General features: G+C 38.9%; 1 protein-coding gene across 1 annotated transcript in view; it reads right to left on the bottom strand.

Moving 5' to 3' along the window:
* Positions 1 to 11,858, bottom strand: part of CFAP70 (cilia and flagella associated protein 70) — an 87,053-nt gene extending 75,195 nt beyond the window's left edge. The window contains exons 1-4 of the mRNA XM_032607977.1: positions 11,826 to 11,858; positions 9,986 to 10,088; positions 8,655 to 8,841; positions 4,611 to 4,715 (exon numbers count right to left, since the gene is read on the bottom strand). The gene's annotated coding sequence lies outside the window, so the exon portion shown is untranslated. The remainder of the gene's footprint in view (positions 1 to 4,610; positions 4,716 to 8,654; positions 8,842 to 9,985; positions 10,089 to 11,825) is intronic.
* Between the last annotated feature and the right edge of the window lie 48 nt (positions 11,859 to 11,906).

An 11,906-nucleotide genomic window follows, 5' to 3' on the forward strand; every position in this document is an offset into this window, starting at 1 on the left:
TTTGTCTCATGAATTATTCATAATAATTTTTGCTATATTTTTGTTATTTCTTATTTTTTTGACTGTTGTATTTTGGTCAGAAAGCTTTGTCTGTATGCTATTGATTCTTTGGTATATGGCAGGACTTGCTTTGTGGCCTGGTAAGTGGCCAGCTTTTATTATACAAATGTTCCTTGTATGTTTTAAGAAAATACATATTATTTAATGATCAACATAACTCGATGATTACTAATTCTTAGAGAAATTTTTTTTTGTCTACCCAGCACCTAGACAGATATCATGGTGAGTGAACTTCTTTTCTAGTCCAATCTTTTTGAGAGTCTCGGCTTACGACGAGGTAGGTGGTCTCACTCTCAACTTCCCATCTACAGCAGCCCAAGTCTCTGTCTCTGCAAGAGCATTAAAATCCAAGCCCCTGGGTTTTAGAATACTGCCCTCTCCCCCCCACACCACCACACACCAACGGCAGCTGTTCAAGAGTTCCAGGTTTCAGCTTCTGTTTTGTTTCTGGAACAAAGGAACTACCATTTCTTTCTCACGAGTTCAGTGACATGCTTAAAATAAGGGTCCAGTATTGCCTTTCCTATCCAGCATGCTAGGGAAGAAGGCAATTGAGATACAACTCTTACTTGGGGTGACAGAGAAGCACAGAGGAAAGAAGAAAGAAGTAGAAGAGAGTGGGTGGGATAAAAGAGGGCAGGTCAAATGGATGCCTCCGTGGTTGACTGATTCCCACCTATGCCAGAGCTAGGAATCACTGCTCTTGAACAGTGTTTCCCAGTAATCACCTGAGACATTTTTTTCCCAAGGTACAGCTACCTAGGCTCTTCCCATGGCAATTGTGAATTTAGTGGTATGGGGTGGGATCCTGAAGATTACTTTCTCCCAGATTACTTTCTCTCAGGTGACTGTTATGGAAAGAAAGGTCTGGAAAGCATTGCTCTAGAATACTGTATAGATTCTCAGGGTCCACCTCTCCGGGTTTGGGATCTTGGAATCTGTGGGTTTTCGCAGGCACCTTAGGAGATGTGCCACTAAAAAATAACAAAAACAAAAAATAACAAGTATGGGTCATCAATCGGATCAAGATTGCAGAGGAATAGGATGGGGAGCTCACCTTCTGCCACAAATACATCAAAAATACATCTACATGTGGAATGATTCTCACAGAACATCTACTGAATGCTGGCAGAAGACCTCAGACTTCCAAAGGGCAAGAAAATCTCCACATAACTTGGATAACAAAAGAAAAGAGAAAAAAAGAGAGAAAGGAATCAGGATGGGACCTGTGCTCCCAGGAGGGAGCTGTGAAATAGGGAAAGTTTCCACACATTGGGAAGTCACCTCACTGGTGGGGAGATCAGCCAGAACAGAGGGGGAGCTTTAGAGCCTCAGAGGAGAGTGCAGCAACCGATTTGCAGAGGACAAAGCAGAGAGAATCCTGCACAGATGGTTGGTGTCACCACCCGGCACTCGCCAGCCTGATACGCTTGTCCACTGAGGCGAGCGGGGGCTGGGTGCTGAGGCTCAGGCTTTGGAGGTCAGACCAGGGGAGAGGACTGGGGTTGGCTGCGTGCAGACAGCCTGAAGGGGCAAGGGTGTGGTGTCCCTCAATCAAGGGAGTACAGGAAGAAGCCTGGGCCCACGAGAGAGGCAAGACGCCATTGTTGGGGGTGCGAGAGGAGAGAGGCGGGACCTCCATAGGAGTTTCTTTCTCCACGCACACTCTCAGGTGGCAAGGCACTGCCCACCTGAGCTCCAGGGGCAGGTACGAGCTGCCACTGCCATCTCGGACGCCAGAGGTGGGCGCAGACTGCTGCCACTACCAAGGGTCCCGCAACTGGGCATCAACCACTGCCCCAACCGCTGCCTTCCTGGGAGTGTGCTCAGGCTGTGCACCCGCACACCCACCATCAAGGGGATAACGGCCAGCACAAACTGTGGAAAGAGACAGCAAGCGTCCAAACCAAAAACAGCCCTCACGCCAAAAATATATTTAACCCACGCAAGCTATGCAGGGACATTCCCACATATAAATAGCCCTCCAAGACGAGAGTAGATTACCATTTCTCCTAAACTCACAGAGTAAGAGAAATATAAGCAAAAATGAAGAAGCAATTAAATTGCTTCTTTGACTCCCAGTTAAAAGACCAAGAGAATTCCCCAGAAGGAACAAACAAGGAAACAGACCTCTTCAGTCTAAGACAGCAAGTTCAAAAAGGTAATGAAAATACTGAAAGTATTAAGAAAGGCTATTGGCAGAAATGCAGATTACGGTAAAAAGGAACTAGAAACTACAAGGAGGAGCCAAGAAAAATTAGAAAATTCATTTGCCAAGACAAAAGCTGAGCTAAAGGCAATGAATACCAGAATGAATAATGCAGAAGAAAGAATAAGGAATCTGGAAGATAGAATAATGGAAATTACCCAATCAAAACAGCAGAGAGAAAACCAAATGAAAAAAAAAAGAAAGCAATATAAGAGACCTATGGGATAATATAAAGAATGCCTATCTATGCATAATAGGTATTCCAGAAGGAGAAGAAAGAGAAAAGGGTATTGAAAATGTATTTGAAGAAATTATGGCTGAAAAAATCCCAAATCTAAAGAAGGAAACACATATCTAGATACAAGAAGCACAGAGGGTCCGAAACAAGATGAACCCAAACCGACCTACACCAAGACATATTCTAATAAAAATGGCCAAAAGTTAAAGATAAGAGAGCATTCTAAAGGCAGCAAGAGAAAAACAAATAGTTAATTACAAGGGAACTCCCATAAGGCTATCAGCTGATTTCTCTACAGAAACGCTGCAGGTCAGAAGAGTGGCAAAATATATTCAAAGTTTTGAAAGGGAAAAATCTGCAACCTAAAATACTCTACCCAACAAGATTATCATTCAGAATAGGAGGGGAAATAATTTCTCAGACAAGCAAAAACTAAAAGAATACAGCAATACTAAACCTATCCTAAAAGAAATATTGAAAGGTCTTCTCTAAATAGAAAAGAAACAAGAAGATATAAGAAGGAGGAAATCACAGTTTACAGTTGGAAAGTAAATCACTTAAAATAGTCAGTCTACAGATCAAAAAAAAAAACTTATTTGTGAAAGTGATGATAAACACAAGGAACAGAAAAAGGATAAACATGAAGGTGTAAAAAAGGACATCAAAATCCTAAAACGTGGGAAAGGAGGGTAAGAAAATGTAGATTCTTTTTTTTAGAATGTGTTTGAACCTATATGACTATCAGTCTAAAGCAAGCAGATATAGGAAGAGGTTACAATACTGGAAAAGCAGGGCAACCACAAATCAAAAATATACAATAGATTACTAAACCCAAAAAGAAGAGAGCACATGCATAAAATAAAAGGAAATCATCAAACCACAAAAAGAAAAACTAAAAGAAAAAGAAAGGAACAAAAAAGAAACATAGAATCAACTGGAAAACAAGGTTTAAAATGGCAATAAAGGACTTCCCTGGTGGCACAGTGGTTAAGAATCCGCATGCCAATGCAGGGGACACGGGTTCAAGCCCTGGTCCAGGAAGATCCCACATGCCGCGGAGCAACTAAGCCCATGCGCCACAACAGCTGAGCCTGCGTTCTAGAGTCTTTAAGCCACAACTACTGAGCCGACATGCCACCACTACTGAAGTCTGCACGCCTAGAGCCTGTGCTCTGCAACAAGAGAAGGCACCGCAATGAGAAGCCTGCGCACTGCAACAAAGAGTAGCCCCCACTCGCCGCAACTAGAGAAAGCCTGTGCCCAGCAACGAAGACCCAACGCAGTCAAAAATAAATGAATAAATTTTTTTTTTAAATGGCAATAAATACATATGTATCAATAATTACCTTAAATGTCAATGGACTGAATGCTCCAATCAAAAGACAAAGAGTGGCAGACTGGATTAAAAAAACAAGAGCCTACAATATGCTGCCTACAAGAGACACACCTTAGGGCAAAGGACACACACAGATTGAAAGTGAGGGGATGGAAAAAGATGTTTCATGCAAACAGAAATGACAAGAAAGCAGGAGCTGAAATATTCATATCAGACAAAATAGATTTTAAAAAAAAGGCCATAAAGAAAGATAAAGAAGGACATTATATAATGGTAAAAGGATGAATAAAAGAAGAGGATTTTACACTTGTCAACATATATGCACCTAATCCATTCACGATAAAAACTCTTACCAAAGTAGGTATACAGGGAATATATCTCAACATAATAAAAGCCATTATGACAAACCCACAGCCAATATAATACTCAATGGTGAAAAGCTGAAAGACTTCCCATTAAAATTTGGAACAAGACAAGGATGCCCACTCTTACTACTTCCATTCAACATAGTATTGGAAGTCCTAGCCACAGCAATCAGAAAAGAGAAAGGAATAAAAGGTATCCAAATTGGAAGGGAAGAGGTAAAACTGTTCCTATATGCAGATGACATGATACTATATATAGAAAACCCTAAGGACTCCATGCAAAAACTACTAGGTCTAATAAATTCAGCAAAGCAGCAAGATACAAGATCAACATTCAGAAATCGGCTGCATTTCTTTACACTAACAATGAAATATCAGAAAGGGAATGTAAAAAAACAATACCTTTGGGAATTCCCCGGTGGTCCAGTGGTTAGGACTCCATGCTCTCACTACAGAGGGCCTGGTTTCCATCCATCCATGGTTGGGGAACTAAAATCCCACAAGCCACTTGGTGCAGCCAAAAAACAAAAAAAAAAAAAAAACTTTTTAAAATCGCACCAAAAAAAAAAAAATACCTAGGAATAAACTGACCAAAGAGGTGAAAGACTTATATGCTGAGAACTATAAAACATTAATAGAGGAAATTAAAGATGATTCAAAGAAACAGATATCCCATGCTCTTGGACTGGAAGAATTAATAGTTAAAATGGCAATATTACCCAAAGCAATCTACAGATTTAATGCAATCCCTATCAAATTACCCATGACATTTTTCACAGAACTAGAACAAATGATCCAAAAATTTATATGGAACCATAAAAGACCCAGAATTGCCAAAGCAATCCTAAGGAAAAAAACAAAGTAGGAGGCATAACTCTATCAGACTTCAGACAATACTACAAAGCTACAGTAACCAAAACAGTATGGTATTGGTACAAAAACAGACATACACATCAATGCAACAGAATAGAGAGCCCAGAAATAAACCCACACACCTATGGTCAATTAATCTTCAACAAAGGAGGCAAGAATATACAATGGGAAAAAGACAGTCTCTTCAGCAAGTCATGCTGGGAAAGTTAAGACAGCTGCATGTAAATCAATGAAGTTATAACACATACTCACAGCAGCACAAAAATAAATTCAAAACACCTTAAAGATTTAAACATAAGACAAGACACCATAAAACTCCTATAAAAAAGCATAGGCAAAACATTCTCTGCCATAAATTGTACCAATGTTTTCTTTGGTCAGTCTTCCAAGGGAATAGAAATAAGAACAAAAATAAAGAAATGGGACCTAATCACCCTTACAAGTTTTTGCATAGCAAAGGAAACCATTAAAAAAAAAAGAGAGACTTCCCTGGTGGTCCAGTGGTTAAGAATCCACCTTCCAATGCAGGGGATATCGGTTCAATCCCTGGTTGGGGAACTAAGATCCCACATGCTGGGGGACAACTAAGCCCATGTGTCGCAACTACTGAGCACATGAGCCACAATTAGAGAGAAGCCCGTGCACCACAACGAAAGAGCCTACATGCTGCAACGGAGATCCTGTGTACTGTAACTAAGACCCGACACAGCCAAAAAATAAATAAATAAAGATTGGGACTTCTCTGGTGGCACAGTGGTTAAGAATCCACCTGCCAATGCAGGGGATAAGGGTTCAAGCCCTGGTCTGGGAAGATCCCACATGCCGCGGAGCAACCAAGCCTGTGCGCCACAACTACTGAGCCTGCGCTCTAGAGCCCATGAGCCAGAACTACTGAGCCCATGCGCCTAGAGCCCATACTCTGCAACAAGAGAAGCCACAGCAATGAGAAGCCTGTGCACCACAACAAAGAGTAGCCCCCGCTCACCACAACTAGAGAAAGCCCATGTGCAGCAACAAAGGCCCAACACAGCCAAAAATAAATAAATAAATATTTTTAAAAAAAAATTTAAATAAATAAATAAATATTAAGAAAAGAAAAAGAAAAAAAAAAGAAAAGACAACATACAGAATGAGAGAAAAGATTTGCAAATGATGCAACAAACAAGGGCTTAATCTCCAAAATATAGAAACAGCTCATACAACTGAACAACAAAAAAACAAACAACGCAATAGAAAAATGGGCAGAAGACCTTAATAAACATTTCTCCAAAGACATACAGATGGTCAGTAGGCACATGAAAAGATGCTCGACACCACTAATTATTAGAGAAATACAAATCAAAACTACAATGAGGTACCACCTCACACCACTCAAAATGGCCATCGTCAAAAGTCTACAAATAACAAATACTGGAGAGGGTGTGAAGAAAAGGGAACCCTCCCAAACTGTTGGTGGGAATGTAACTTGGTGCAGCCACTATGGAAAACAGTATGGAGATTCCTCATAAAATTAAAAATAGAACTACCATATGATCCAGCAATCCCACTCCTGGGCATATACCCAGACAAAACTATAATTCAAAAAGATACATGAACCCCTATGTTAATAGCAGTACTATTCACAATAGCCAAGACATGGAAACAACCTAAATGTCCATCAACAGATGAATGGATAAAGAAGATGTGGTACATATATACAATGGAATACTTCTCAGACATAAAGAAGAATGAAATAATGCCATTTGCAGCAAAATGGATGTAACCAGAGATTATCATACTAAGTAAAGTAAGTCAGAAAGAGAAAGACAAATACCATATGATATCACTTATATGTAGAATCTAAAATATGGCAGAAAAAAAAGTGGATATATGTGTATGTATAACTGACTCACTTTGCTGTACAGCAGAAACTAACACAAAATTGTAAACCAACCATACTCCAATAAAATAATTTTTTTAATTAAAAAAAAGTCCTCATAAGTCAAATTACAGTATATCTTAATGTGAACATTCAAAATGACAATTCTAATTTAAACATATCTCGAGGTTACTAATGTTAATAATAAAAAGACAAAACAAAACAAAAATAAATAAATTAAATATGGCACAAATGAACCTATCTACAAAACAGAAACAGATTCACAGATACAGAGAACAGACTTGTGCTTGCCAAGGTGGAGGGGTGAGGGAGAGGGATGGACTGGGAGTTTAGGGTTAGTAGGTGCAAATTATCAGATTTAAAATGGATAAACAACAAGGTTCTACTGTATAGCACAAGGAACTATATCCAATCCCCTGGGATAAACCGTAATGGAAAAGAATATTAAAAAAGAATGTATGTATGTGTATAACTGAGCCACTTTGCTGTACAGCAGAAATTAGCACAACACTGTAAATCAACTATACTTCAATAAAAAATAAATTAAATAAATAAATTTTTAAAAACCACATTACCAAAAAATAAAAAAGAGTATGGGTTAAAACAAACAAAAAAGACTTAGCCTAGAATACAGGTTTAGGAACAAAGTATTTCAGAGATAATATTATGTAGTTAGAAACTGTAAAAGTGTGAATACAGAAACTATCCATCTATTTATCCATTCATTCATTCAACAAACATTTTTTGAGCCTCTTTCTATCCCAGATATTTCTAAGCACTAGAAATTCTGAAATAAATAAATAAATAAATAAATAAATAAATAAATACAGCCCTGATTTCAAAAAGTGTCTCCTCTAACAAGGGAGGCAAATTAATAATTGCTATACAGTTTGGTGAATACACAGAAGTACAGATAGGGCTGCCAGGTAAAATACAAGATGCCAAATTAAATTTGAATTTCAGATAAACAACAAATAATTTTTTTAGTGTAAGTATGTCCCAAATTTTGTTTTTTGGGGTTTTTTGTTTGTTTGTTTTGTTTTTTTTCCCCTAAATCTGGCAACCTTAAATATAGGAATACAAAGGAAAAGCTCACAAATCAGCTTAGGAGACGAAGGCTGCAAATTTCAGTTATATGTCTATTCATTTACGCCCATGGATTGAATTGAGCATTATCTACATTCTTACTTGTTTGACTGTTAATAAGAATTGATTAGTTACTAAAAAGTTATTAAATAATATTTTTTAGGGAAATTAAAATGAGTTGTACACATGAATAGATCAAATTATCTATATATGATTGGTCTTGTTTCAAACTGGGGGCTGTTTTTTTCATAAAAGAGCATGTTTGCTTCCATGTTATTGCTTATTGTTCTTCAAAATTGTATAAATATTCTTTTTTTTGATCATATGTATGTTTTACTATCAGCTTCTGGAAAGAATAAAGTCAATTTGGAAAATAAAAAAAAATTTTTTTTTAAAGTTCAGTTATGTGTCAAAAGGTCTTCAATACAAACTGATTAAAATTAGGTCATGGTGACAGCTGCCAGAACCAGGTGGGACTCAAAGTATACTGTGTTATTCCCAGATTAAAAAGGTAAGGTGTGTTCATCTGTCCCTACAACAGCTACTAAATATCTCAGAATATCCTGATCACTCATGTAATTAACATATTTAGAATCCCAAGGACTTACAGAACACAGGTTTGTGGGCGAGGTCATGTAAAGTGACTCCTCCTTCAGGATTGAACTCAAAACTGCAAGTGAAGTTGTATTTTGCAGTTCCTTCTGGAGAAACAACAATTTTTGCAGAGTCTCCCAGAACCACCTGATTGAATTCTGCACGGATAAAGGTAACTGGAGTATCTCCTTTAAAACCTTTCTGTTGACAGAAAAATACTTTACAATTATATTCAAATAGAGAATTTTCCTACATATCTGGCAACCCAATTTGACTTTATGTAGCATTTTGCACTTTTTCCTAACAAGCTATGTTATAAATACAAACGGGGGAAGTAGAAAGTCATTAAACAAATCTAGTTGTAGCTAAATGCAACATTCTATTTAAAGGCCGTTAAGTTGGAAGCTTTGAAAAATAACAGTAATTGTGTTTATATGATTATATAATTGTGGAAGATTTGAAAACGTGAGGAAAGCACATAGGAAAACAAATTACCTGTAATAATATATTTTCTAGTGTTTTGCTGTGTGTGTGTGTGTATATATATATATATATGCACACACATTTATATATATAATTTTATATATACCCTTTAAAAGATAGTAGAGGTCATTTATTACATCCTGTTTTGGAATAAGCTTTTTGACTTCATAGTACTGAATGAATTTTTTTTTTTTTTTTTTTGCGGTACGCGGGCCTCTCACTGTTGTGGCCTCTCCCGTTGCGGAGCACAGGCTCCGGACGCGCAGGCTCAGCGGCCATGGCTCACAGGCCCAGCCGCTCCGCGGCATGTGGGATCTTCCCAGACCAGGGCACGAACCCGTGTCCCCTGCATCGGCAGGCGGACTCTCAACCACTGCGCCACCAGGGAAGCCCCTGAATGAATATTTTGACGTTTCATTAGTCTTGTAAATTTTAATAGTTATATCATATTGTAGTTTTATTATTTAAATTCATCAAATGAAATTAATCACAAGAGAAGTTCTGGAGGAATTCAGATCCTTTTCAGGAGAAAGGAACTGCTGTCTAGGAAAATGAAAACCAGTAGTTTCACCCCCATTAAATTTAGTATTCAAATTGCCAGGTATTTTACACATTAATATGACTTGCTGATTATAGACTAACAATAAGGAAAACTGAGAAGGAAGTGCCATTGCTATGTAAAGCCAGGAGGTTTGGTGGTACAGAATAATGCAGAACTCCATGCCTCCTGCTAATGTTCCCAACACATCTTCCCCAAGCCACAACTGGATGACTGACAGGGAGACCTGAGCCCAAAGACAAAAGTACATTCAAGGAGAATGAATAAACTAAGGACTTCCAGGATTCCCAAAAATAACTTTACCAAGTCATATCCATCTGTCACAGTGATCTGCACGGGTCTGCCTGTTGATGACACCTGCTCCATATCAGCACCTGGGCAAAGTCTCTCTGGTCTTCTTTGACCTCTGTGAACATAATGAACGAACCTGTCCCCTTATATACCGTAGTTGCACAAGTATCCACATTACATCATAACCAATACCAGGGGAGAACCTAGAGAAATGCCCTAGTCCAGCACTGTTTTGTGCACTTTCCAACCTTTGTTGCCAGATAGGCAGTGCCTTAGGGACCTGGTCACAAGGATGATTCTGCTGGTTAGTGCTAAAAAGATTCTTATACATGTAACTAACCCAAAGCACAAATTATCACAAGGCAAAGAGGGTAGGAATGCCATCACCCCACCTCCCATCCCCCACCTCCTTCAAAGTGTTTTTTGGTAGCTTTTCTTTGTGATGTGCAAAACTCCCCTCAAGCGTTACTTAACCTCTCAGTTTTAGAAAAATATATTTTGATAACAAGAAAGAGGCAGCCCCACAGAATGTTAGTCCACTGGAAAAAGTCCTGATGTATGTCTCATTTAATCAAAGGTATTTTCAAATTATTTTACAACACTAAGGATACAACTTCAAAAATAAATTGGATATATGTTAAGGAAAAAAAAAAAGGTCATGTTTTCTGACTCAATTCAAAGTGGAACTTAATGCAATTCAAATATTTACATCGGATATACTATGCTAAGTGTGTCTAGGACTGGTGGTAGAAAAAAGAAAGAGGTATCTTGCTGTCTCCAAGCTTTATAAGTATTCTGTATCTTTCTAGCGACTCCCTCATTTTCCCTGTTACCTACAAGTCCCAGATCACTTGTTCAACGTTATGTCTCCAGGCTCATTCAGGGCCTAAGTGGCCCTGACAACTTTCTTATCAAGTTTACATTTGAAATGATCTTTTACATCAGTCTCCTTTCCTTTTCAATAGTAGCATGTGAATTACGCCTTCACTAGCCTGACCCTGGACAAATGCTTAACTTCTCTGAGCCTCAGTCTCACCTTCCATAAAACAGATAACATAACTTCTGACCTGTTTCACATTTGTTGCGAATATCCACTAAAACAGTAAAACTGCTTAACCTATGAAGCACCGCACAAATGGTGTTATTAATAAGCACTACGTTTCTTGAATGCTTAATTACTTCTTTAGAGACAAGTAATCTATCATACATTTCTGCAGTCCCTGAGTGCCTGGCACCATGCCTTGCCCGCAAGAGGCATTAGCAGCATATCTGTTGAACAATGAGTGCAAGAAATCTGGCTAGTTAAAAGTTATGGTCAAGGCAGTTAAGTGGGGGCTCCTGTTGCCGCTGACAAGGCACGCATTTCTTGTCACCTGCTCAGAAGGGGAAAAGTCAGATTAGAAAATGCTTAGATGAACAACACTGTAAATCAACTATACTCCAATAAAATTTTTTTAATTTAAAAAATTAGAAAAACAAAAAATAGCTTAAACAAACAAACCCCAAAAAACAAAAAGAAAGAAATCGTTTAGGTGAAGGAGATGATGTGACTGGGAGTGGTCTGGGGACAGGAGCGCTGGCTGCGCTTACTGGAGGGGAATCTCGGCGCAAAGTGGGAAGTGGGGTCTCAGTCTGGCTTATGGGTGGGAGGCCTGGGCTTGGCGAGAGCGTCCGCGCCTAGCGGGGTCGGTGGCGTTCAAGTACGGGAGTACAGTAGTGCAGGGATGCGGCGTGTGCGTTTCAGCCTGGCCGAAGCTTAGGGAGAAGAAACTGAGGTAACACGGTGTGGCCGCAGGGCCGGGGTGGGGAGGCCGGGAAGAGACAGTTTTCTAAGGAGTAAGAGCAGACTTACCTGACTTAGCCGCAGAGGTGTGTTTTCTTTTGCAACTATAGCAACCAATTACATCTCGCGAGAAATTTGTCTCCACAATCA

The sequence above is a fragment of the Phocoena sinus genome, chromosome 16, assembly GCF_008692025.1.
Source record: "Phocoena sinus isolate mPhoSin1 chromosome 16, mPhoSin1.pri, whole genome shotgun sequence".
Taxonomy (NCBI): Eukaryota; Metazoa; Chordata; class Mammalia; order Artiodactyla; family Phocoenidae; genus Phocoena; species Phocoena sinus.